Here is a 24,245-nt window from a genome sequence, read left to right on the forward strand (position 1 = left end):
TCAGCTCCGGATTTGGCCCAGACAAGAGAATGATAGACTTGAGATATGTGTCCTTTCTCTTTAAAATGTTATTTGTGCACTCCTGTATTTTCTGTATCTTGTATGTTTTTTTCATTATTTGTTTGGCTTTGTGTTAGTAAAATGAGCTGGTGTGGCTCTGCTGTGGCGCAATGTGAAAGCAAGTGTCCCTAAAGTTGAGTCCAATGGCCACAATAAAATGTTGGCTTGGTATATTTCTGGAGATGTGAAGTGAGCAAGGTGTTAAAAAAGCAGTCACAAGAAGACAGAACAATCGAAGATCAATTATGAAAAGAAATGAAAAATCAAGGAGGTACATTACGCCTCTGCCCACACTGCAATATTGTCTCATATCCATCAATTCCTTCATCCATCTTCTGTCACCTATTTGGGGTCTGGTCCAGACTTCCCCCTCCTCAGCCACTTTGTCCAGCTCTTCCGAAATGCAAAAGATTTCAGATCAGATTATCAGTAGTGGTGGTGAGGTTGGCATGGACAAACAAAAATTCTCATGGCCGACACAATACGAGAGATGAGATGATGAGATGAGAACAACTTTATTTATCCCGAAGGAAATTGTTGTGCCAGAGTTTCAAGTAAAAACATAACAAGTGTATGATCCTTGGGTAAGGCGTCTCACAGAGCTGGTGTCAAAAGCATGAATATGTAGTTTCTTTGTGTTACCAGATACAATATGGGTCTGTCCAGAGGGTCCAGGCTAATTGGACATCTTCCCTCAGAATCTCTGTCAACCAAACAAGGTATCCTGTTCCCTCAGTTCACATCCCTGCTTTTGGGTAAGTCTTTGTAGTGAGCCAAGGATCAGGGGAAAGGAGACCAACTGGTCTCATCCCTTTAGCTTCTTTTGCACAGCTCGGCCAAGGTGGCACATACCAAGTCAAGTCCGATTTTATTTATAGGGCTCCATATCACAACCCAGTTGTCTCATGATACTTTGCAAACAGAGCAGGTCTGGACCTCAATATTTACAATATGAGGTTCCTCTATGAGGTTCCACTCTCAAAGGTAGAAAAGCTGGAGAAAATGGTCAGCTCATATGCAAGGAAGTGGCTTGGCCTTCCCAGGTGCTTCAGCAGGATCGGGCTCTACAGCAAAGGGATGCTACACCTGCCCATCTCCAGTCTGGCAGAGGAGTACAAGTGTGCCAAAGTCAGATTGGAGATGATGCTATTGGGTTCAAGCGACCCATTCATAGCCCAAGCACCCCCCATCCTGGCAACTGGGAGGAAGTGGACCCCGCTGGCTGCAGCTGAGCAGGCAAAGGCAGCCCTCAGACACAGGGACATCGTGGGCCGGGTTCAGGAGGGGAGGAGTGGACTTGGGCTTGGGGCCAGTACACTAGCCTGGAGCAAGGCCAATCCAGCCCAGAGACGCAAGCTGGTGGTCCAGGAAGTTCGCCGGGAAGAGGAAGCAGGAAGGCGTGCACAAGCTGTGTCACAGGCGAAGCAAGGGCAGTGGATGATATGGCAGGGAGTCGAGAAGCGGAAGATCTCCTGGAAAGATCTGTGGGAGATGGAGGCCTTCAGGGCGAGCTTTACCATCAGGGCAGCCTTTGATGTCCTGCCTTCTCCTGCAAATCTAAACCAGTGGTATGGCGAAGACCCTGCATGCCCTCTATGCTCAAGCCCAGCAACACTGAAGCACATCTTAGTGGGATGCAAGACCAGCCTCTCCCAAGGCCGTTATACCTGGCGACACAACCAGGTATTAAAATGTCTTGCAGAGGTGCTGGAAACTCGCCGGACGAGTGTAAACGCCCTTCCTCCTCCGTCATCCCGTTGGCACACAACTCCATTCGTGCGGGAGGGGCAAGCCAACCTCCCCCCCATGAGAACTGACCTTGGGCCACTGGCCAGTGCATGGGACTGGAAGCTGCTAGCGGACCTGGACAAGAGACTTTGCTTCCCAGCTGAGATCGCATCCACCAACCTGCGACCAGACCTCGTTCTGTGGTCATCCTCTCTCAGGCTCGTCTATATCATAGAGCTCATGGTGCCCTGGGAGGGTGCAGTGGAGGAGGCCTATGAACGAAAGAAGCTGAGATATGCTGAACTGGTCACAGATGCTCAGCGACAAGGCTGGAAAGCGAAGGTTCGTCCAGTGGAAGTAGGCTGCAGAGGCTTCATAGCCACGTTAACATCGAGGCTACTCAGGGAGATGGGAGTTAAAGGATGTGCCCACAGACAGGCAGTCAAGGACCTCTCCAGGGCTGCTGAAAATGGGAGCCAGTGGCTGTGGCTGAAGAGAAGAGATCCAACGTGGGCCTTCAGTTGAGCTGATGGCATCTAGGGAGTGAACCTGGGACGCTGGGATTCACTGCTGAACCCTCTGGAGATGTCGTGGGCCAATCAGTGAAACATCCATGAAGGAGGGCGCTCACTTGACAACCCGAAGGAGGCCATCGCTCACTTGAAACCCCACAGTCTCATCGGTGCCTTAGGCATGATTTCATCAAGGGATACCAACACCTAGTCCTACACAACAGATATGATTTACAGAGACCCAACTTGGCCCCATGACCAAACACTTGGTGACAGCAGTAAGAAACACTGCTTCTCACTGGGCAGACACCTTGGACAGATTCTAGCTCAATGCTGGCAGCATTCTGCCTTGTCTGGTAGAAAGAGAGAGAGTGGGAGAGAAGGACAAAGAGATGGAAATCAAGAGTGTGACAGAGATAGGGGGGGGCAAAGGCACAAATTATCTTTTCCCTACGAATAACAGTCATACTGACAGGACCTTGGTAATAGCTGAAAGTATGTAATAGCTTTAATATTCATAAAAGAAATAACAATGGTGGCCGCCAGGTAAGACACTGCAGTAGCTGAGGCAGTAGAACACCGAAGCGCTCAGGAGAAGATATGAGGTGACTGTCATGCATTGGTGAAGGACTCATGTGCAGACAGGATAGGAAGAGCAGGAGGAATGAGAGGCGCATCATGGAATATTCCTTAGCAGAGTTAGCCTGTGGTAGCATCACAAATGGCTAGCCTCAGCCCAACTGTCGCCTTTCTCAAAATGGTTTTCAGCCTATTCTTGAAAAGACGGTTTCAAACCCTTCTGGGTGGATATTTGAGGGTGGTTCTACAGAAGAGGAACCTGGTAACTGAATGCTTCTTCATGAGGAAATGTCAAAAAACCATGCTTTGCTCTCATTGACAGGTTAAAATTGTTTATCAAAGCACCAAAGAAACATATGGGATACAATTGCACAGCCCCACTTCAGGCTTCTGTTGCTCATTAAATAAATTAGATACAAATCAGATGTTTATCTATGCAAACTGATTGGAAAATTGTTTGTCTCTCGTTTTGGATTGGAAACCCCTGCCAGTTAGTTGTTTTTCTCCATTTCATCCCATTAAAGTGCTGCCGGCTTCTTCTCGGCCTGGAGCTAAAACCTCTGTGAGAGCCTTCAACTCTGAGTCCTCGCAATTGGTTAAAGGGTCGCAATACAGACATTGTCCAAAGGTACCCATAAACTCCATAGAAAAGCGGGTCTCGTAATTGTTGCATATCAGGGGAACCCTGAGACGAGCATCAGAAGAAGCCTGGAAGATGTGGAGAGCCAGGGTTTGGAGTAGACAAAGATGAGTAAACTGGTTTGTGACCGAGTCTATTGGAATATGGGAAAGTAAAAACAAGATGAATACTCTCTGGGTGCCAGAATGCAGCTCAGTGTCAAAAATCCTTATCGGAGCACTTGAATGAAAAAGGACGGCAGCAGAAGGGGAGTGATTTGGATGCAGATGGCGGATGTGTCCTCCTTTCCTTCTGGTCAATCATACTACAGTGTTTGTGAATGGAGAACCCTGGTTAGTCAGTGACATGAAAGAGGAAGAAAAATTGAAACAAAGAACTCCCTATAAACTCCCTGAAAGTTTTAAAAGAGGAAGAATCAAAAGCTGCAAGTTCTTAGATTGTTTTCATTCTTTCTTTGCTAAATCTAGTTGGAGTGAATTAAATTACCAGCGTCAAAGCATCCTTGGATCTGGTTGTTACACTAATCCCGTATTTGCGCAGTGTATTTTAAAGCTGGATGAGTCCGACATGTGAATTGGCTGAGTCACGTAACTCACGTCATCACAAAACACTTTCCCATCTATTGTCTCCTCCTCAATGTTGAACTTCCATCTGTGTTTCTGCAGATTTATTTGTAAGGAATCAAATATCCATATCCTTGTTGTGACTTGTTTGTAGAGTTGGCATAACAAACCACCAGCACCTTGCATGGCAGCTCTGTTACCATCAGTGTGTGTGTGTGTGTGTGTGTGTGTGTGTGTGTGTGTGTGTGTGTGTGTGTGTGTGTGTGTGTGTGTGTGTGTGTGTGAGCAAATTTCAAATATGTTACAATAGTTAAAGTTATATCGTGTCAGTTTAGCTTGACTTTCTTTCTTTCTTTCTTTCTTTCTTTCTTTCTTTCTTTCTTTCTTTCTTTCTTTCTTCTTATTGGGGGATTCTTGGCTGAGTAAGGGTTTGTTTTTATTTATTTATTTTGACTATAGCCGATTTGTAGCTGTTTTACTTGTTTTATTAGGTATCTAGCTGTTTCTGTTAATATGTCCCGTTTGAGGTATTTTGATTTTCATTTGCCCATGGTAATCACTGAGCATAAGGATAAGCAAATGACATATATTGTTTTGTTTAAAATATATCATATTGTATTGAATCTTTAGTGTTGTTCAGTTTATACAATGCCATTTCTAATGGCATGGAAATAGAGATCACCATCAGGATATTGATTTTAATATCATTCCCCCTCCTGACCTGAGTCTTGAGAACTGCCTCAGGATGTCTGAGCACTCAATTTAGCAGAAGCTCTGTTGTTTTGTTGCAGATCAGCGGACAAAAATTGGATGTCAAGAAATGTTGGATTCACACCCTGGAAAGAACATTTCACACTCATTTCCACATATTGGGTCCCTGCAGGATGATACTTGTGTTATGTTGCAGAAACACCTTGTGTGATATCCAGGTTGAGATTCACCCTTATGTTATATTAAATTGTATAGCTCTACTGAAAAAAAATGCAAAGGTCATGTTTTTCAACTGGAAACTTTATAACTTACTTGTCATACTAAACTGAAGTTGCACAATTATCAGCATATTTTACCATATCCAAAGCAAACCCTTCTGATGTTGATCATGATACCCTGTGTTGCAATGTCTTGCTAATTTTTGCTATTAGTTTCCATTTTGTCATTTCTTGCATATTGTCATTTCTAATCTTAACTCTCTGTACTTTTAACATGGTTTTCTTTTTAGGTAATCGCTCCGATGTTCCCAATGTGTTACACCTTTCTAAATGCATAACGTGGCACAATATTCAAATTCGTAGAATATGGTGATCAACAAATATAAGATAAGACAAATATTATAAGAGTTGGCGGTGTGAAAAGTTTAAAACACAATTTTTTCTTCTTGTTCATGCAACATGTTTTTCTTCTACCAAATGCAAATGTCACAAAAGAGGAATTATCCATTTCAATAGGTAATGATACTACTACTATCACTACTACTTCTACCACTTCTTCTACAACTAATAATAATAATAATGATAAGTTGTTATAACAGCTGAACTGATTGCCCAAAAAACCCAGGATAAACTTCAAAACATTGCATTTCAACTCCTGGTTAACTTTTATTTATGATTGGTTTGTAAGCATTCATTATTAATATATTTATTGAAATGATTGCCATATTTATTTTAAATAATGACAATACTACTACTGATGATGATGATGATAATAATAATAATAATAATAATAATAATAATAATAATAATAATAATAATAATAATAATAATAATAATAATAATAAATAATGATAATGATAGATACAGGGTGAACATGCAATGCAACTCCATGCTTGAATCATCAAGAACCCTCTTGCCGTGAGTCAAAAGCACACACCGCCTCGACACCGTGCCAACCATTAAACAAACAGAATTATACAATAAAACTTAGCATCACAACTCAAGATTCATATAAATTTCATAACAGCAAAAAAGCCGCTCTTCATTCAGGCGTGAACGGGCAGCGGTTTGATTCCCAGGTTCCCCCTGCCGAAGGGTAACAGGGGATGCTGAATTCAAAATTGGTCCCGCCAGCCTTGTGTCCATGTGAGTGTGTGTGAACAAGTGAATGCAAGCGGGTGTAAAGCATTTTGGAGGCGCAGGCTGTGAGACCAGCGGAGACCATTAAACATGATTTGAAACAGACTCATTATCAGATTTCTTTTCAGGGTGTCCCTCAACTGGCTTCTGACTGATGTTTCTTTTAGGTTTCAGGACATTTTTGGCTAATTTTGAGTTAATTAGAAAACCGTCGTGAAAATAAATTACTTTTAAATTGTTCCCATTCAACAGTGCCTCCTTTGTTTAAATCCATGTGTGTTTTTCTCATGGACACAGAAATCCTTCACCTCCTGGTTTTCACACTTACTGTATAACTTGCGGACAAGAATGGACGCATTGAGAGATCCAATGAGCAGGTGGAGTAAAATTTCACTTTTTGCATCCAGTCCCATTTGTGTAATCGCTGATGTAATCCACGTCAGAAAGATTTACGACTCTGCACGCTAGCATCGACTCGCCGTGGCCGAGAGATCGCTCCAAGAATGTCGGCGTGCATCGGGAAAGCGATTTGTCCGAAAACCCGTGGCGGGTTTGAACCCGCTGTGACCTTTGTCCTGGTGGACAAAGCTGCTTCTTAAGACCCTCCCCTTCAGAAAAGGTATATGAGACCCATGCTTGCGTCTGAAAATACCACGCGCACGGCGGATTTATGGTGCCTGATGGAAGCGGGCAAGTTGAGTTGAAAACCATCTGGATACAGAAATTTTTCTTTGTTGACCCGAGACGGGTTTATTACTTTCTGCGTCGACAAAATGAAGTGAGACTGCTGCTTCGTTAGCACTAACTCGGCCCTGAGCCCATTGGGCAGTAAAGGCTAAGGGTCGAAGCCTTCGGGGGACACCACGATATCAAGAAAAAAATTCACCTTCAATATAATGATATAAAAACTAGTTTTCACTATGAACTGTTAGAATGGAAAAGCTCACATTGATCCAAATGTAAAGCAACGCCCGTTTAATATCACTACAAATAACATAAGGAGAAAAGGCCCCTCCCTCTGTCTGCTTGCTTGCTGCGGACGGATGGGTAAATTGATTGCTGTGACCGCATGTTGTACTTATATTTATAACTATTGTCATTATTTATTCACTTACTTACAGGATAGCCGATGAGGGAGTATCTCAACCCGGGGCGCCACATTGGGTCGGGACATCGAATATTTATTCTAATTACGTTTTCCTCATCAAAAGTCAAACATATTCAATACAAAGAAATACTCCAAGGCTAATTTTTTATCAGCAAAATGAAATCTAAACACCATATAAATAACATAGAGCAGGACAATGAGACCATTGCTGTTTGGAAGCCATGGCAACAATAAAGCTTTTAGCTCCGCATGTATGGACAATTGTGTCTTTGCACATTTTGTGAATGAATGATGCTTTATTTGATGTTTTTTTTACATATTAAAAGGCAAATAATTTTCAGGTCGAGGGAAAACAGCAACAATGGCACGTCAGGGAAAATATGGACAACTACTGAGGAGGAGGGGATGAAAAGAACCATGGATTGAGTTACAATTGTAAATGGTGTTTACTTATGCAATGCTTCCACACCTTGCCGTTGCAAAGTACTTTAGACTACATCGCATTCACTTGTTCACACACTCACACACAGTGTGTCAGGGTTCACAGCTGATCCCCGTTGTAATCTGCGCCAGCTGCAGCAGATGCCGCTAATCGAGATCCCTATAAAGGGCAGCGGCACTCTCTGCCTGGCGCCGGGGGATTGTGGTCTTCATGGACTATTGTGGGACCCTCACCCTCACCCTCACCCTCACCCTCACCCTCACCCTCACCCTCACCTCACCTCTGCTATGACCGGACCCCAGGTGTGATCTCCTTTCCCTTCCCGAGTCACGGCCGGGCCCAGACGGCCGGCGTGACCTCTGTTCCCTTCCCGAGTCACGGCCGGCGTGACCTCTGTTCCCTTCCCGAGTCACGGCCGGCGTGACCTCTGTTCCCTTCCCGAGTCACGGCCGGCGTGACCTCTGTTCCCTTCCCGAGTCACGGCCGGCGTGACCTCTGTTCCCTTCCCGAGTCACGGCCGGCGTGACCTCTGTTCCCTTCCCGAGTCACGGCCGGCGTGACCTCTGTTCCCTTCCCGAGTCACGGCCGGCGTGACCTCTGTTCCCTTCCCGAGTCACGGCCGGGCCCAGACGGCCGGCGTGACCTCTGTTCCCTTCCCGAGTCACGGCCGGCGTGACCTCTGTTCCCTTCCCGAGTCACGGCCGGGCCCAGACGGCCGGCGTGACCTCTGTTCCCTCCCGCAACCCGTACTGTTGAGGCCCAGCCTCTGCCGTTCAGTCTGCAACTCGTCTTGTCCCGTCTGCAACTCGTCTTGTCCCGTCTGCAACTCGTCTTGTCCGGTCTGCAACTCGTCTTGTCCGGTCTGCAACTCGTCTTGTCCGGTCTGCAACTCGTCTTGTCCGGTCTGCAACTCGTCCCGTCCGGTCTGCAACTCGTCCAGTTCCTCGGCTACCACCTCCATCCACAGGGAGTGAGTATGGATGAAGACAAGGTCAGTGCCGTCCACTCTTGGCCTCAACCCCAGACAATCAAGCAACTACAGAGGTTTCTGGGGTTCGCTAACTTCTACCGATGGTTCATTGAGAACTTCAGCCAACTGGCTACGCCCCTCACCTCCCTGTTGCGCGGCAAACCAAAACGCCTGCATTGGAACCCAACCGCCGCACGAGCCTTCCTGGACGGTGGTCTGGTGGAACAGGCATTTCTCTGCCTTGAGGAACAGTTGGTGTTCGCGAAGCCTGGTGAGGACCTGGCTGACATGGCGAACGTGACTGGACAGATCAGGGGAGTGGATCAGGATGTCATCTATATAGACGACCACAAATTTTTGGAGGAAGTCTCTGAATATCTCGTTCATGAAACCTTGGAACACGGAAGGGGCATTGGCTAGGCCATATGGCATGACCCTGTACTCCCAGTGACCAGAGGGGGTTACGAAGGCAGTTTTCCACTCATCCCCTCTTCGAATGCGCACCAGGTTATAGGCGCTCCGGAGGTCCAGTTTGGTGAATATTTTGGACCCCCGGAGGGACTCCAAAGCCGCTGGCACCAAGGGTAGAGGATAACGGAATTTTACGGTGGCTTGGTTCAGGATCCGGTAGTCCACACAGGGCCTCAACCCTCCATCCTTCTTTGCGATGAAGAAGAACGGCGAGGCCGCAGGGGATTTCGACGGTCGGATATAGCCCTGGCGCAGGGATTCCTCTATATAGGTCTCCATGGCCGCCTGTTCAGGGAGAGAGAGAGGGTAGATCTTTCCGTTCGGTAGCGGTTGGCCTGGAAGGAGATCGATTGCACAGTCCCAGGGACGATGTGGAGGCAGCGCGGCGGCTCGTTTGGAGCTGAAGACGTCCTGAAAACCCGCATACTGGGAAGGGATCTGGACCCGGTGGTCTTGCTTGGGGCTTTCTACTGATGTGGCATAGAGATGCACTATTCTCCTTGGAGGGAGCTGGGGAAAACAGTGCTCCTTGCAAGTCTCACCCCAGCGCAGGATTTCCCCAGTGGCCCAGGAAATCATAGGCTCATGCGCCCTCAACCAAGGTCTGCCTAACACCAGATCTATCTGTGATTCCTCCAGGACATGAAACGAAATGTTCTCCACATGCAGAACCCCAATGCGAAGCTGAAGGGAGGAGGTTTGTGTGTTGACTTGCCTGGAAGATAGAGGTTTTCCCATCACTGATCGTACGGTGAAGGAGGGGGAACACGGGAGCCGGGGAATTTGTAGCTGTCGGCAGAGTGCACCGGAGATGAAGTTCCCTGCCGAGCCTGAGTCCAGGAGGGCGTGCACAAGGTGGGTAGAGTCAGACACACAAAGCTGGGCTGGGATAGTCAATGGTGTCAAGTAGACGTTAGGGGAAGTCACTGTGCCCACCAGGGGTCTGGGAGGTCTGCGTCTCTCGGTGGCGGATAAACGGGGGGCCTCCACTTCCCTGGTCTCTTCTGTTTGCTCCGGAGGGTTGAGGGATGGCCCGGTGGCGGTAGTAGACCTGGGTCAGAGAAACAGGCCTCTCTCCGATGAGATACCCTGATTGCCAGTTGGATGAACCTTTCCAGCCCCATGGTGTCATCATAAGCCGCCAAGTGGAGTCGCAAGGAGGGGTTCAAGCCTTGCCGAAACGCTGTCAGGAGGGCTGGCTCGTTCCAGCCACTGGCGGCCGCTAGCGTCCGGAACTGCAAGGCGTACTCCATGACGGGCTGCTTTCCTTGGCGGAGGTGGTAAAGTCGGGCCTGAAGTGAGGAATCCCCAACGGGAAGGCTGAAGACCTCTTTGAAATGGTCCACGAAGTTTTTCACCGTGGCTGTCACCATGCCCGGGGAATTCCAGATAGCCTCAGCCCACTGGAGGGCCTTGCCCGACAGGAGGGAGATGATGAAGGCAATTTTCGACTTCTCCGTGGGGAACAGAGCAGGCTGCATCTCAAACCTCAGCGAGCATTGGAGGAGGAATCCCCGACAGCTCTCCGGGAAGCCAGAGTACGTAGCCAGGCTGGTCAGCGGTGCAGCATGGATGACTTGTGGAGGCTGAGGTGTTGGAGTACTTGTGGGCTCCATACCTGGTCTGATCTTCTGTTACGATTGGCTTCCAGGAGGACAGACACAGGTTCGTAGATAGGCATGTGGTTTAATAAGTTGTGGGATCGGGGTGTCATACACACGTTGCTAGGAGAAGTCTGTGTAGTCTTCTCCCTGGCGTGTGTATGACATCCCGATCCCACAACTTATTAAACCACATGCGTATCTACGAACCTGTGTCTGTCCTCCTGGAAGCCAATCGTAACACAGTGATAGGCAGAAGAGCTGCCGTGCAAGGTGCTAACGAGGCCATCGGGGGCAACTTGGGGGGATCAGTGACTCTGGCCCAACGACTCTGACTATTAAGTCATAGGATTAGCAGAGTGTTTGACAAAAAAACGAAGAGGACACACACACGCAACAAACCATTTCTCACGGTGGTGGCCATTCACAGGAAATGATTGGCCAGGACATTTGTAGGACAAAAATAGAAAACTATGTGAACGTTTTGTTCTAAATTATACAAAATACTCAGTGGGTCATGTGACCACAACCCCTCCCTGATGTTCCGGAGTTAATTTGTGGCTTCATCCCACATTTACATACATGGACTACTGGTCTTGGTAGAAGTACAGTATTTATGCTTTTCCCTCTCGACCCCCCTCTGACTCAATCAAACGTTCAAACTGTCTCTCTTTTCTGATAAAATCAGACTTGACTCAAATGTTGCCATGCATAAAAATCATTTTTGGTACAAATTAACACCCTTAGGAGGCGGTCAATGGATTAATAGCTTATAAACAAAGTCCATACTGGAATGATTCCCACAATGATATACTTTATCTGAATAAACAAGTAAATTTAATCAAGGAGAAACAACATTCACTTGACACATAGACATACAAGTGTTCACTCTCACCTTTGCAAATCAAATACAGAGCTACAAAAATTCACCCTCTCATTCACATCATATAGGAACATTAAACCACTGATTTTCTCACCCACAACCCCGATAGAGACATAAAACTATTCTTGCTCTCATTTGCACGTCACATCTAAAGATTAACTCGCTCATTTGCGTAGCGTATGGAGAATCACAATCATTCATTCTCTCAATCACACGTCATAGAGACATACAAGCTCACAGGAATATCAGTGTTTGTTTTCTCTCCACCGTTAACTACGTCTCCCCTGCTCCGACTGTGTTGTTCTTTGTGTCGGACAAGTTCCTGCCTGGGCTCCCTGGTGAAAGCATTAGGATAGTTCAGCAGGTGCCTAGACATGACCCCTGAGGGTTTCCTCAGAGTGATCACGCATCAGTGGCGGCAGAGGATTCGTCCATACGCTTCACTTAGTTAATTTTTTTTGAAGCCAATAAATTCTGCTTGCTTCTAGTGTACTCTGAGAGAAGTCCATTCTGCACACGAAATTATTTAGTGAGTGTAGGCTCACCAAAGAAAACACACCGCAGAGCAGAGGTGAAACCGAAACTCAAAAGCACCGAAACTCTTCAGATGGGCGCAATGGCTGGATCCTCAGGGAGGAATGCTCATTTGCATGGAATGACTCATCACACCTTCCACTCTCTGGTTTGCATGTCGTACGGAGAAGAAAGAAAAAAAAACACTTTCTAATTTGCACATCCGTTTTTTTGGACTGTTGGAGGAATCATTTTTGTCGACACTGAATGGGAGGGACACCCTGGAGATGCACTTATTTCTTGTTTAGTTTCCTGCTGCATGAATGCATGGCAGTGTTCATCTTCATCCACAACCATGAATGATGTTAAAAATGCCCATAACCAAAGCATTTCTCTTTTTATTTTACTATCTCAAAAAAGGTTTTAAAAATCTACCATTTAGCCGCATCACCGACACATGATGTTCTGTACCAAGGCCTCTCCGTCTTCTCAAATGTATTTTGGATGTCACAGCAGATGGAACACAGCAATGCTTGAGTTGATCCCAATCATCGCACGGTGGTAATTTAGTGATAATGGAATTCACAACTAAACACATCAAAAATAAAGATGTATATCAAAAGATCTGGCCGTCACACAGGCACATCACTGGCAAAGTGGTACTCCCATTTCATAGTTCATGTTATGATTAATCAATGATAGTTAATGTTTGAGAGAAAATAATTTCATTTTATTTTCTGCCACAGATAAAGAATAAAGTTCTATTTTTTCCTATAATAGCACCTTGAAAACATGACTCCTGTATGCAACGCAAAACTCTGAAACCAGGGCTCTCTAAACATGACTTCATTCAGTCACTGATGAAAACCAAAACATTTGATCACATCACATTAAAAGCTACACAAAAAAGACACAATTTCAGAATGTGGAATTTAGGTTTAGAATGTTTTTGTAAAATATGGATCTCTTCACCCAAATCTTCTAAAGTTGATAGCTCTTTTTTATCAGCCCATTCAAATATTCCAATTTTGCAAAGTCTAAATGCATAATATTTAACAAGCAATTTGGCATGTTTGAGGTGAACTCTCAGCACGTGAGGAAACCTTCTTTCCCTAAAAGAACATCTTTATCATCAGTGTATCACATTCCAGCAAAACTGGTCCCCAGTACATCAGAACATTCCTGCTCTCCCCTGAGTCATCATTACTATATCACTATAAACATATAAACATATAAATCACTCTTTCTGTAGACACACACACACACACACACACACACACACACACACACACACACACCTGGAGTGTATTTGTCTGAAAAGCAAGCGTGTACAAGCAAATGAAAACATACTATTAAAATATGGATTTCATTTGTTTCTGACTGCTAACAATCATGATGCTAGTATAAAGACTGAGAAGACCATTTACCTTTTTATTTTTAATTTTTGTATTTTTATTCCATATGTTTTCACTTACTAAGATGATTGTCTTACTGTGATGCGATAGAAAATATTTTCATTTTCATGTGTGTTAGCCTTAGGTTAAGAAACACAGACAATGAACTGAGTCAGTGGCCTCTGCAAGAAAAAAAAAAGTAATGCTTAAAAGGGGCCATACCGTTTGGCTAAATGAGGATTCACTCACCCCCAAGCGACACTAAAGAAATGTGAGAATTGGTGGCTTCAGTCCAGGATTGAGATTGTGAGATTGAAGTTTGTTTTTTTTTTTCAGCTCGGACAGATAGTTTGGTCTCATGTCAGACAATGACATCAACTGTGAGAACAGGCGATTATTCTCATATGACTGTTTATAATGACCATATTTCTAGATTGCAATTTGACAGATTCTCTCAACTCGCACAGCACTAAACAGCTTTATGCACACGACTATTTAGAGTACTTTGATGAAAAGGTAGAGGATGTCTGAGCCAAGGTCACTGAATCTTTCTAAAGTGAGTATTCAGTTGGTCAGCCGTTTGATTTGAAATTCATCTCTCTGGCATATCTTGCTGAGGTAGTTATGACACCTTCAGACACAAGGATTATGGTCAACTTTCACGCCTTATATCTTGAATATTTGTGCTCGTTGAGTTCTTCAGTAGTTTCCCCGCTTGTTTGAAGCTTGAGGTGGTTGAAACGTTGGCTCAAGCCTGACTTGAATGCGGACATGCTGAGAAAATACAGACCGGACTCAAAGCAGAATATCTCAAATCAGCTTTAGGAATCCTTGGCCGTCAGGATATTTATCAACACACTTGTTGAGCCGCTTCAGTCTGCTTTCAGGGGAACTCATTCCACAGAAGCAGCCATTACTGAGATGGCAAATGACTTGTTACTAGTGGGTGGCTCTGAGTCATCCTCTATTTTATTGTTGTTGGACTTGGCCACGACCAGGCTACGATTGTTGACAAACCTTTTATTAAATTATTTATCTACATTTAACTTTTGGAAGCTCTAAAAGTGCTGTTTTGATGTTGGCCCGCTAATGCAAGTTTTAAAATAAAAGAATTGGTTGTCCTCTGAAATCTATCAGTATAGTGCATATTAGTGTGAATGGCCAGTCCTCAGGAGAGACATGTCTGCCTTCGATTCGTACACTATGGCTTTACTAAAATACCTTAATTAACACGTATAACTGAAACATTTGATACACATATATAATTTTAAAGGGTCTATTACTGATATGATAACTTTATACCTGCATGCATATTTCGATCATATTAGGCGTTAATATTAGCTTGGCAACATTTGTTATGGCTAGTCATTGACATATGCTAGGTGTCAAAAGTTGTAATGGGGCAATTTCATCCAGGCTGGGGTTTAAATTTATATAAACTGTACAAACACATTATGTTTTAGGGAGGTGTGTAGAGTGAAAATGCATCCATTTATTTTGCAAGAAAAAATTTGTAATGAATAAAATGAGCAAATATCTGTCAATCATCGTATATCGTTGGACACACTGGTCCTCCAGTGGTTCAATTCATCCCTGTTTGAAAGCGCTCACAATGTTCTGCCGAATAGCGCCCTCTCGGGGCTCCACAGGGCTCTGCTCTGGGTCCGCTGCAGTTTTTACAGTTAAGGCACCACTGGGTCAGATTCTGTGTGAATCTAACCGTTATGCAGATGATTAATACAGGTGATTACCCAGCTGTTAATGCCATTGGGCAGAGGAAGAGTAGAAATACTAAAGAGTTGGTGTTATTCATCACGGAGACAGTGTGAGGAATGCAACGCTTTGTTTCACAGGACCTTTTCTTTTGACCTTCATATTGAACAGGTCACCAAGGTCAACTTTTTCCATACTTGCCGCTCTTTGCCATTGAAAGATGCTGAGAACCGAGTGTTACATTACAATGGGATTATTGTCATGGCCTTTTAATTAGGTTTTATCCAAGAAGAGTGTCCAAGGCCTGCAGACTCTCCATAATGCAGCAGCCTCTTTTTCGACCAGGGAAAGGAAGTTTGAGCACATTGCTGGAGTACTGGCCTGCCATTTACGAAATAGTTAGGAGGATTGCATCATCTTGTCTTGGACTTTGTGAAGTTCCTTGTGCCTGGTTTTCCATTGCGTTCCCATGTTTGATGACTTTGTGTGTCCTTGCAGTTTGAAAGATGATTGCAAGGGGGAATTGTCTTTCTGTGCACCAACTCTGGAACACTGCCTCTGATATCAGGCAGGTCTCCTCTGTTGATGTTTTCAAAGCAGAGCTGAAGACCTACTTGTTTGATGTTGCTAATGAGTCTTGAGTTTTGTTATTGAGTTTTTATTGAGTAATGGTAATTCCACCCCAGCAAGGAAGTTTCTGGTTGGATCCCAACAGGGGGCCCTTATGTGTGGAGTCTGCATCTTCTCCTGTGTCTTTGTGGGTCTCCTCCAAGTTCTCTGGTTTCCTCCCACAATCCAAAACCATGCAGTAGGTTCACTGGAGCCCCCTCGCCCTTCCCTTCCTTCATGACACTCTTACTTATTCTTCTTTGTACAGGACTCAATTATTATTATTATTATTATTATTATTATTATTATTATTATTATTATTATTATATTTAATTAATTAAAAAGATCATTTGAATTTTTTCATTGCCTACTACTTGTTTTCTGTTTGACATGTAATGGAAAGATGCCCTGAGTACACTTTCTTTAAACTTCTATTGACATTTAAAAGTTTGGTTAATTTAGTCATTATTTCTACCACTTATCCTGCAAGGGGCGGGGGGCGTGGGGTGTGGTGTCCGAGCTGTCACTGTTTGAGAGGCAGGGTTAGGGTTCGACCTGGACTGGTGGCCAGTCAGTCCACCTGTGAAAGCGTATAACTGTTCACTCACTCATCAAACCGCTAGGCAAAGATGAACCCCATTTTTGGGAAACCAATGCAGATGTGACAGGAGCCTCCTGACACAGTTGAAGCAGGGACCTCCTCGCTGCCCTGCCGCCCACAATCAAAGTTTTGGGTGTAAATTGTTCATAATTCTCATTCTTACTCTTATTCTTATTCTTATTCTTATTCTTATTCTTATTCTTATTCTTATTCTTATTCTTATTCTTATTCTTATGCATTTTACTGATTCTTGCGTTTATCTTTTTGTTCTCAATATAGTTCTGCTAGCTCCTCTTTAGTTTTTTTTAATCATCTTAATACATTTCAAGTCATTCCTTTTGGTTTGCTCATTTCTGCTTTGTTTTTTTCTATTTCCGATTATCAGCTTAGCGTTCATCCCTCCAGATCCAATGACCGGCCCCTGTTTTATAACGCGAGATAAGTGAGTTAGCAGAGAACTTTGGGTTTGCCAGGGGATTTTCAGAATCACATATTTGCAGTATCTGTTTCACTCAACCTTTTCAGCTGGATGTGCCAGCATTATGGTCTGCAGCATCAAGAATTCACAACATAATAAAACTAATTTACAGAAATCAGATCAAAATGTTTAAAGAGCTCTCAACAGACCAATAAACCACTTCAGAAAATTAAATTCCCATCCTGGACCATAACGCATCATATGTCAGCTCCTCCCTTGTGTCTCTTAAAGTCGTTAGAGGTAATCATTCCTCTCTGGATGATTCCTGCACTTGAGTCACCTTCCTCCTGACACAGTGTATGATAAGAGACCAGCCACCCAAACATCCCTCGCCCATCTATTCTCAATACCTTGTTTTGAACAAGAATAAAATGAATGAATGCAGGAAGGACATCCTAAGACGGTCACGTGACAAACCATTATGACACATTCTGTCAGTAACAGATCCAAACAAGGAGCACTGGATTTAGAATAAAACCAGATGTAATTATTTTGTCTCCTGATCTGAAATATCTGCACATCGACTGTCAGTTGATTTGATTGGAGCTTTTCCAGCACGCGCCATCTTGGGTTGTGCTTCGAAATGCTTGTCCAATCAGGTGGAGCCATGAACAGAACTGGAACCCACTCAATATCTGCCTCCTCTTAAAAGAGCCCAGATAACACTCCTCCCATGCTCTCTACATCTGCATCAATGACGTACAATGAATCAATGAAAACAAACAATGTGCGGAAATGAAACAAGCAGTTTGTGCTGTGTAGAAATGCTGCAAGTGTTCCACCAATCAGCTTTCTTTCTAACACCGATTGGCGGGATTGGCTTCCCTACCCCCCAAAGAATTCTGGCTAATCTGAAAAGTCCCAGACCAGGTACTTTTCCAGGAAAAGGTTGGGGTCGATTACCTGCGTTATGTCGATGGAAAAGCTGCATGGCTTTCCAGCATTCTGGGTCATCCAAATCCCTGGTAGAGGCTCCTGGGCTGGAATAAAGCATGGTATGTTTGTGCACAACAGAGAATTCTTGTTTTATTTTACATACATGCTTTATTGTGTTTGAAAATATATTGTAATTTGAATGTAATATAACATGATCTTCTTTTCCTTCCACCACAGCAAGTCATCTCCTGCATGTAGTCCTCTCCCTTCTGTATCCCCTTCTCTCATATCAACAAACCCCATGTCCTGTTTCGCTCCATCCATAAATCTTCTCCACCTCCTATCCATCCTGGTCAAAGAGAACCCAAAAAGCAACAACATCTTCAACACCTTCTGTCTCCTACCCCCAGCTCTGCTTCCTGTCTTTTTCTCAATACTGAAGCATACAATTTCTTTTCCCATTCCAACCTGCTCGTACACATCTCCCCACCTCTTCTTCACCCTCTCCATTGCTCTAGACATTTCACCCAAAACACTTAAAATCCTCCACTATCTTAATTTCCACTCCCTGTAACCTCACTGTTCATTTTGGGTCCTTCTCATTCACACAGATGTATCATGTCCTCTTGCTGCAAACCTCCCTTTCTCTCCGTTTCAGAGCATACCCAAAGCTCTTGTGATTTTCCTTAACCTGTTCACTGCTCTCACTACAGATCACAGTGACATCTGCAAACACCACGGCCCATGGAGAATCCTGTCTAACCTCAACTGTCAGTCTTTCAATCACCACTTCAAATCAAAGATGACCCACCTCCACCTCCATCAGCATCTCCAGCACCACTGTCTCACAGCTGTCATACATGTCCTGCCCTAGTCTCACATACCTCACTGCCACTCCAGGCTTCCTTCTACAACCCCAAATGTATTATTATGTAATAATAGTTGCAAATCAAAGAAAACCAGAATAGTTTTATCAGCTAGTCTCAGCCATTACATCACAGTTTTTGTTTTTTTGTATCAAACACTGAAGTTGTCACTGCGCACAAACATAGTTGGGCTCATTATTCATCATCATTAGTATGACACAACCGGAAAACCCTGTCAGCGAAGATTTCAAAAAATATGTGCTGCAGATGAAGAAATCCTCTGAAATTCTCTGATGAGCAAAGTTTTGCCAAACTCCCTTGACTCACGCAACTTTACATCATTCGTGACAGAACTCAGTCTTTCATCAGTCCACAGGCATTGAAGATTCTGGGACTAAGAGAAGTGGGCCTACACGAAGAGGACTTTCAGGTATGACCACATATACAGCACATACAGTATATAAAGCCGACTGTGCATTTACAGCACATCTAGAATATTAACTCCCAGGCTCCATACACGCTCTGAAAAAACCCTCTCTTTTGACCAGAGGATCTAAATCCTTTTGCAGATACATAAAAATCATAACACATTTGGATAAAATACAATGTATAACAAGCCATTCTTTCTCTTTATCTATTTGTTCTAGTTTTGTTAAAAAGTTATGAGGCTCACACTGACTAGATAAAAAAAAAGCTTTTTGACTTATTGATTTGGTTTCAGCTGCCCATACACACTTATTTTATTTTATTTTATTTTATTTTATTTTATTTTATTTCATTTCATTTTATTTTACTTCTCATACACAAAAGCATGATGGAACCATCAGGAATAATGGTTGATGAGTCCTGAGAAGGCAAACATTTTTTTCCTGATATTTTGACTCGCCATAATTTTACTTGTGTGTTTGTGTAAATGGCTTTTAGGTCCTGCATGAAAATAGATGTCCAGGACAACAATTATAGTGCAGAGGAAACTCATTACGGAACTGTCTCTGCAGCTGAGAAGCTGCTCTCAGGTGTAAATAACAGTGATGGTTATATAAGCCCCTTTATTGTATTCTCACAGCTTTTCTGAGTCTCACTGGATGTGACTTCAGCTCAACAGCTTCTTTGTGTGAGTTATTCTATCATCAAATGTGACACCCCTGTCCTGTGTCTATGGCTGTTTCTCCATTTTTATCCCCCCAGCCCCTCATCCCACCCCCACCCCCAAATGAATTTTTCTGGACAATCAAAGATGTCATGTTTCTATTCTTCAACCTGATGAATTGCTCCAAAATGCCAACAGCATCCGCCTGATCTTTTGGAAAACTGTCTATCAACGCAGTGCTTTTTATGAGCATGTTGAGAACAATGCGCTCATCATGCTGTGAGCTGATGGTCTGCCATTTAGCAAGTGTGAGTAGTGGCATGCGAGATGAATCTATATTTTATCGGGAGACAGTGTAAGATGAAAAGGCCGATGCGCTGTGAGTTTATTCGCCGTCACCTTGAGCTGCACCCCATGATGGGGAATCAAGCTCCCTCAAACAAAAACCAAGCTCTTATCCACAGAAGCTCTTGGTTGTGAGCAGAAGCTGGATGTCTCAGTGTAGATTCACTTCAGGTGTTCACCAGCTATGAAGTGTCGAATATGACTTAGCTGTAAAGGTAAACGGTCTCTACTTATATAGTAAAACAAAGTGCTTTACGCTAGAAGAGCCAAGGACATGCAGAGCCGGCAATCGAATCTCCAACCCCCCCTTGGAGGAACACCCACTCTACCGAGGGAACTTCAGCCTCCCCGAAAGAGTGTCTGCCACTGATTGAGCTTCACTTCACTGATACTAACAACTAAGCTAAGCCATCACATTGCATATAGACAAACAATGGAGGAAACCACACAGATGGAGGAGTTCAGCTGATTGCAATGGATTCTGAGCAGGAAAGCAGCGTCATGGATGTATTGTCCATTTTTGTGGCTCTTGCCACAGGACCAGTGTGTTGTCCCGGTGTGTTCAGATTATCATTCAGGGAAAAACGTCAAAACGACCACAAATTATTCAAGCAAGAATGGTTTATTCAAAGTCAGGAAGATTCACTTACGAGATATAGAATAAATGTCACCCCAAGAGGATCGTTTAGCTTCTCTAGACACCCGCTGAGATGCGTCCAGTCGAATGTGTAAACAAAGAACTTCTGGCCCCGAGCCAAAGGGTCAGGCTCATTTCATACCTGTGACCCAAAGGTCGGGTTTACTTCCTTATAAGGACTTGTTTTACACACTCATGGAATGTGGGCACTTTGGGTGTGGGGCCGCGGATGGGGTGTGCATGTTCCCCCTGTGTTTGAGTGTGTTTCCCCAAACAGTCCAAAAACATGCAGTAGGTTTTGAATCGACCCAGGCAAGAATGAATGGGTAAACGGCTGTTCGTCTCCATGCGGCATGCGAATAAGAGAGTGAATGGTTAGAAAGAAATGGTCTTTCGGAGAACGGTCAGCCGGAGTGATGCACCTTATATTTGGACATGTTTCTCTCTTCGAAATAAAGAGGAACGAGTACAGACTATTCTTTCGCTTGAAAGCTGTCATTAACTCCCTCACACTGCATGGCGCATCACTTAGAATACAAAGGATAATGTTTCCAAGCCCCCTAGGTGATCCGAAATCCCATTATCCATCTTAGTGTTTTGTTTTTCAGTCTGTCTTGCGTTGCTGCACTCACACCTTCACATGCTTTCGGACTCCAGCCCTTGTCGGCGTGTATTTGAAGCTCCCATAAATGTGAAGTCGTCGCAGGTTACCATGGCAACATATATCCAACTGTCTAGGTGGTGTGGATTTTATCAGTGGGTTATTATACGTATTGTGTGCATACCTGTGTTTCCGTCGCCTCATTAGCCGAACCTGGTTGCAAAGAGTTTGTAGTCTGAGCACACAACCCGCTTGGATTGGCTATTTAATGAGGCCCGATCTGACTGAGAAGAGCCATAAATCTCACGCTGTGTCTGTGTGTTTTAAAATAATTAAGGAAAGTTAGAGGCATCCTAAGAATGGGTGAGACCTGTAATTTATCTAATAAAACAGACAGATGTTTCCACAAGAGGAAAATTCCCCAGAGGTTGAAGGAGGACAGGTTTTACAAAGTATAAAACAACATGCAAATTGTATAATTGTGGTGAAATGCTGAAAAAGGTAAAAGTTAGAATTAAAATTATATGCAATTCCAATGACCCCAAATCATATGTATGTACAAAAATGAACAAATTGTTTGTACTGATGGGAATTTGCACGTTACTCATAACTGCCTGATCGTACTTCCGATTTCGATGTTGAATCCATAATTGTAAACACTGTTTCTTCAGTTTTAAGACAGGCAAGCTTGGAGAGAGACGAGCCAGTGCTGCCCTGAGGCTGCATTACAGAAACAAATGTCCAGTAATGCACTTAATTACAGTAATTATGTGACCAAAATATAAATGGTTATGACAGTTTGAGTGGAAAATCAGTCTGAATGCATTTACCAGCAAACTACTCAGGGCTTGGAGAAGCCCAGTGTACTATTGCAACCGGATTGTAGAACCATCACCGTTTCCAGCATGGTAGACACTGCACTTGCAAACCACCCACCAGAGACAACGCTGTTGGTCCAGTGGTCAGATTCCTGTTTGAGGGATTACGAAAGCTACTGTTACAAAGATATTCATTCATGGCTTAAACTTCCATCACAAATCATCTCTGTTAAGGTAATGGGATGGGGCTAATGTTCATTAGTCATTCGCATTGTCACCCCAACTTGTCCCGCATTCAGTTCACTGAGGCTGATCTGGACCTCCCCGAAAAACATACAAACAAAAAAAAAAAACAATACAACCCTCACCTCTACTACAGAAGCACAATAATGGCCTGCACTGATTGGAGTGTTTACAGTATCACTGTGAGCACTGTTGATGATTGTATTGTAGGGATAATAACGATGTCAGGAATGCAATGTGTGTCTTGGTGCCTCCAGGCTGGGGATGTACGTGGTCGTGTTTTAATCCGGGGCATCACATTAGGATGAAAAGTCACACGGGCCGGGTGTAATCATGAAATAATTTCCACACCCTGTTCATGTTTTTACAGAATATGTTTTCAGATATCCACCATTAAATGTATTGATAAATTCACAGTGCATACAGCTCAGTGACGTGCAGTGAGGTTCATGACTGGTGAGGCACTGATGTCATCACAGTCAGACTTACAAATCTATGAACCCTACTGAGTAGCTTCTTCACCCATTTTATTGGCAGCAGTTGACGTGTTTTGTTTCAAATATCATATCAGCATTCTTTACACATTCAAACTGTAGCATAGAAAAAAGCACATGTAAAAAAAACGTTATTATCTCTTACCATTGCTTATAAATGAAGTCCATGCGCTGCTCCTTCTGAAGCATCAATAACTTGCTTGTAGAAGTCTTCCGTTTCTTTCTTCAGTTTCAAAAGTCTCTCTGTCTCAATGGAAATAACTGCCGGTGAAGACAGTCGTCCTTGATCGATCCTGTTCCAACTGTATGTTTTGAGTCATTTCGGTGCCGAGAACGACCGCTGCTGTCGTTGCCGGAATGGTGACCACAGGCCGGAACAACTTTGTCACCTCAGGAACAGTTTGAATGAGATCCTTCTTGGCCAAAAAGTTGAGAAACTGCCCAGGAGATTCATCCCTCACCATTTGTGAGCTATACAGCCCGATGAGATCGGCAAAAAAACTTGCTGGATGGCTGCACTTGACTTGCTAACTGTCTACTGTAGCTTGCTATTGCTAATTCTGTTATTCTGTAGCCGAGTAGTAAAAAGGATCCCTGGGATCAGTGGTGCCCCTACCATGAGGCACTGACACTGTGTGCCTCACTTCTCTTCGCAGTCGTTTTATGATTACGAGAAACACGTTACAGTTGTTGACGAAAAACATTTGACACATCAGCTAAACAATGGAAATTTAGTTCTTATAGTGTTTTTTTAATAGTGACATCCACAGAGACAGCAATATGGTCTCAGTGCATAGCATGCCAGCACAGTTAGCATAATCATTGTGCAATCCATAGTGGGCTCAGCTGGTTGCTGGACATCTCTTCTTCATATTTGAACTATAAATGTGAATTTTTTTAAGCGATTTTGAAAAAAAAATAGCTAAAAATGGTGAAGCTATGTGGAAAATAATAATAATAATAATAATAATAATACATGGGATTTTTATACCGCTTTTCATGACACTCAAAGACGCTTCACAAGTAAAAAAAAAAAAAAAAAACAGAGGGAACAGAACATACACAGAATTATTGGGAAGAAGTCCAAATTGGAGAGTGTGGCGATGAGCGCCAGTCCAGGGACAAGCTGGAGGGGCTTCGCTGGTGTGCAGCTGAGTGTCGTGCTGCTGTGAGGAGGCAAGTGTTGGAGCTGGATGTCGGAGATGGATTTTTGGTGGAGGGAGAGATGGTGGAGCAGGAGGAGCAAGAAGATTTCGGCCGATGGAAATGCCGTCTTGCTAGGCGCCATCGGGATCCGGAGTTTCGAAAGGCTAGCCGGCTAGCTAGCCAGCCAGCCAGCCT

Source organism: Fistularia commersonii, chromosome 19 (assembly GCF_037954325.1).
Source record: "Fistularia commersonii isolate RoL2024-O1a breed Wild chromosome 19, RoL_Fcom_v1.0, whole genome shotgun sequence".
Classification (NCBI taxonomy): domain Eukaryota; kingdom Metazoa; phylum Chordata; class Actinopteri; order Syngnathiformes; family Fistulariidae; genus Fistularia; species Fistularia commersonii.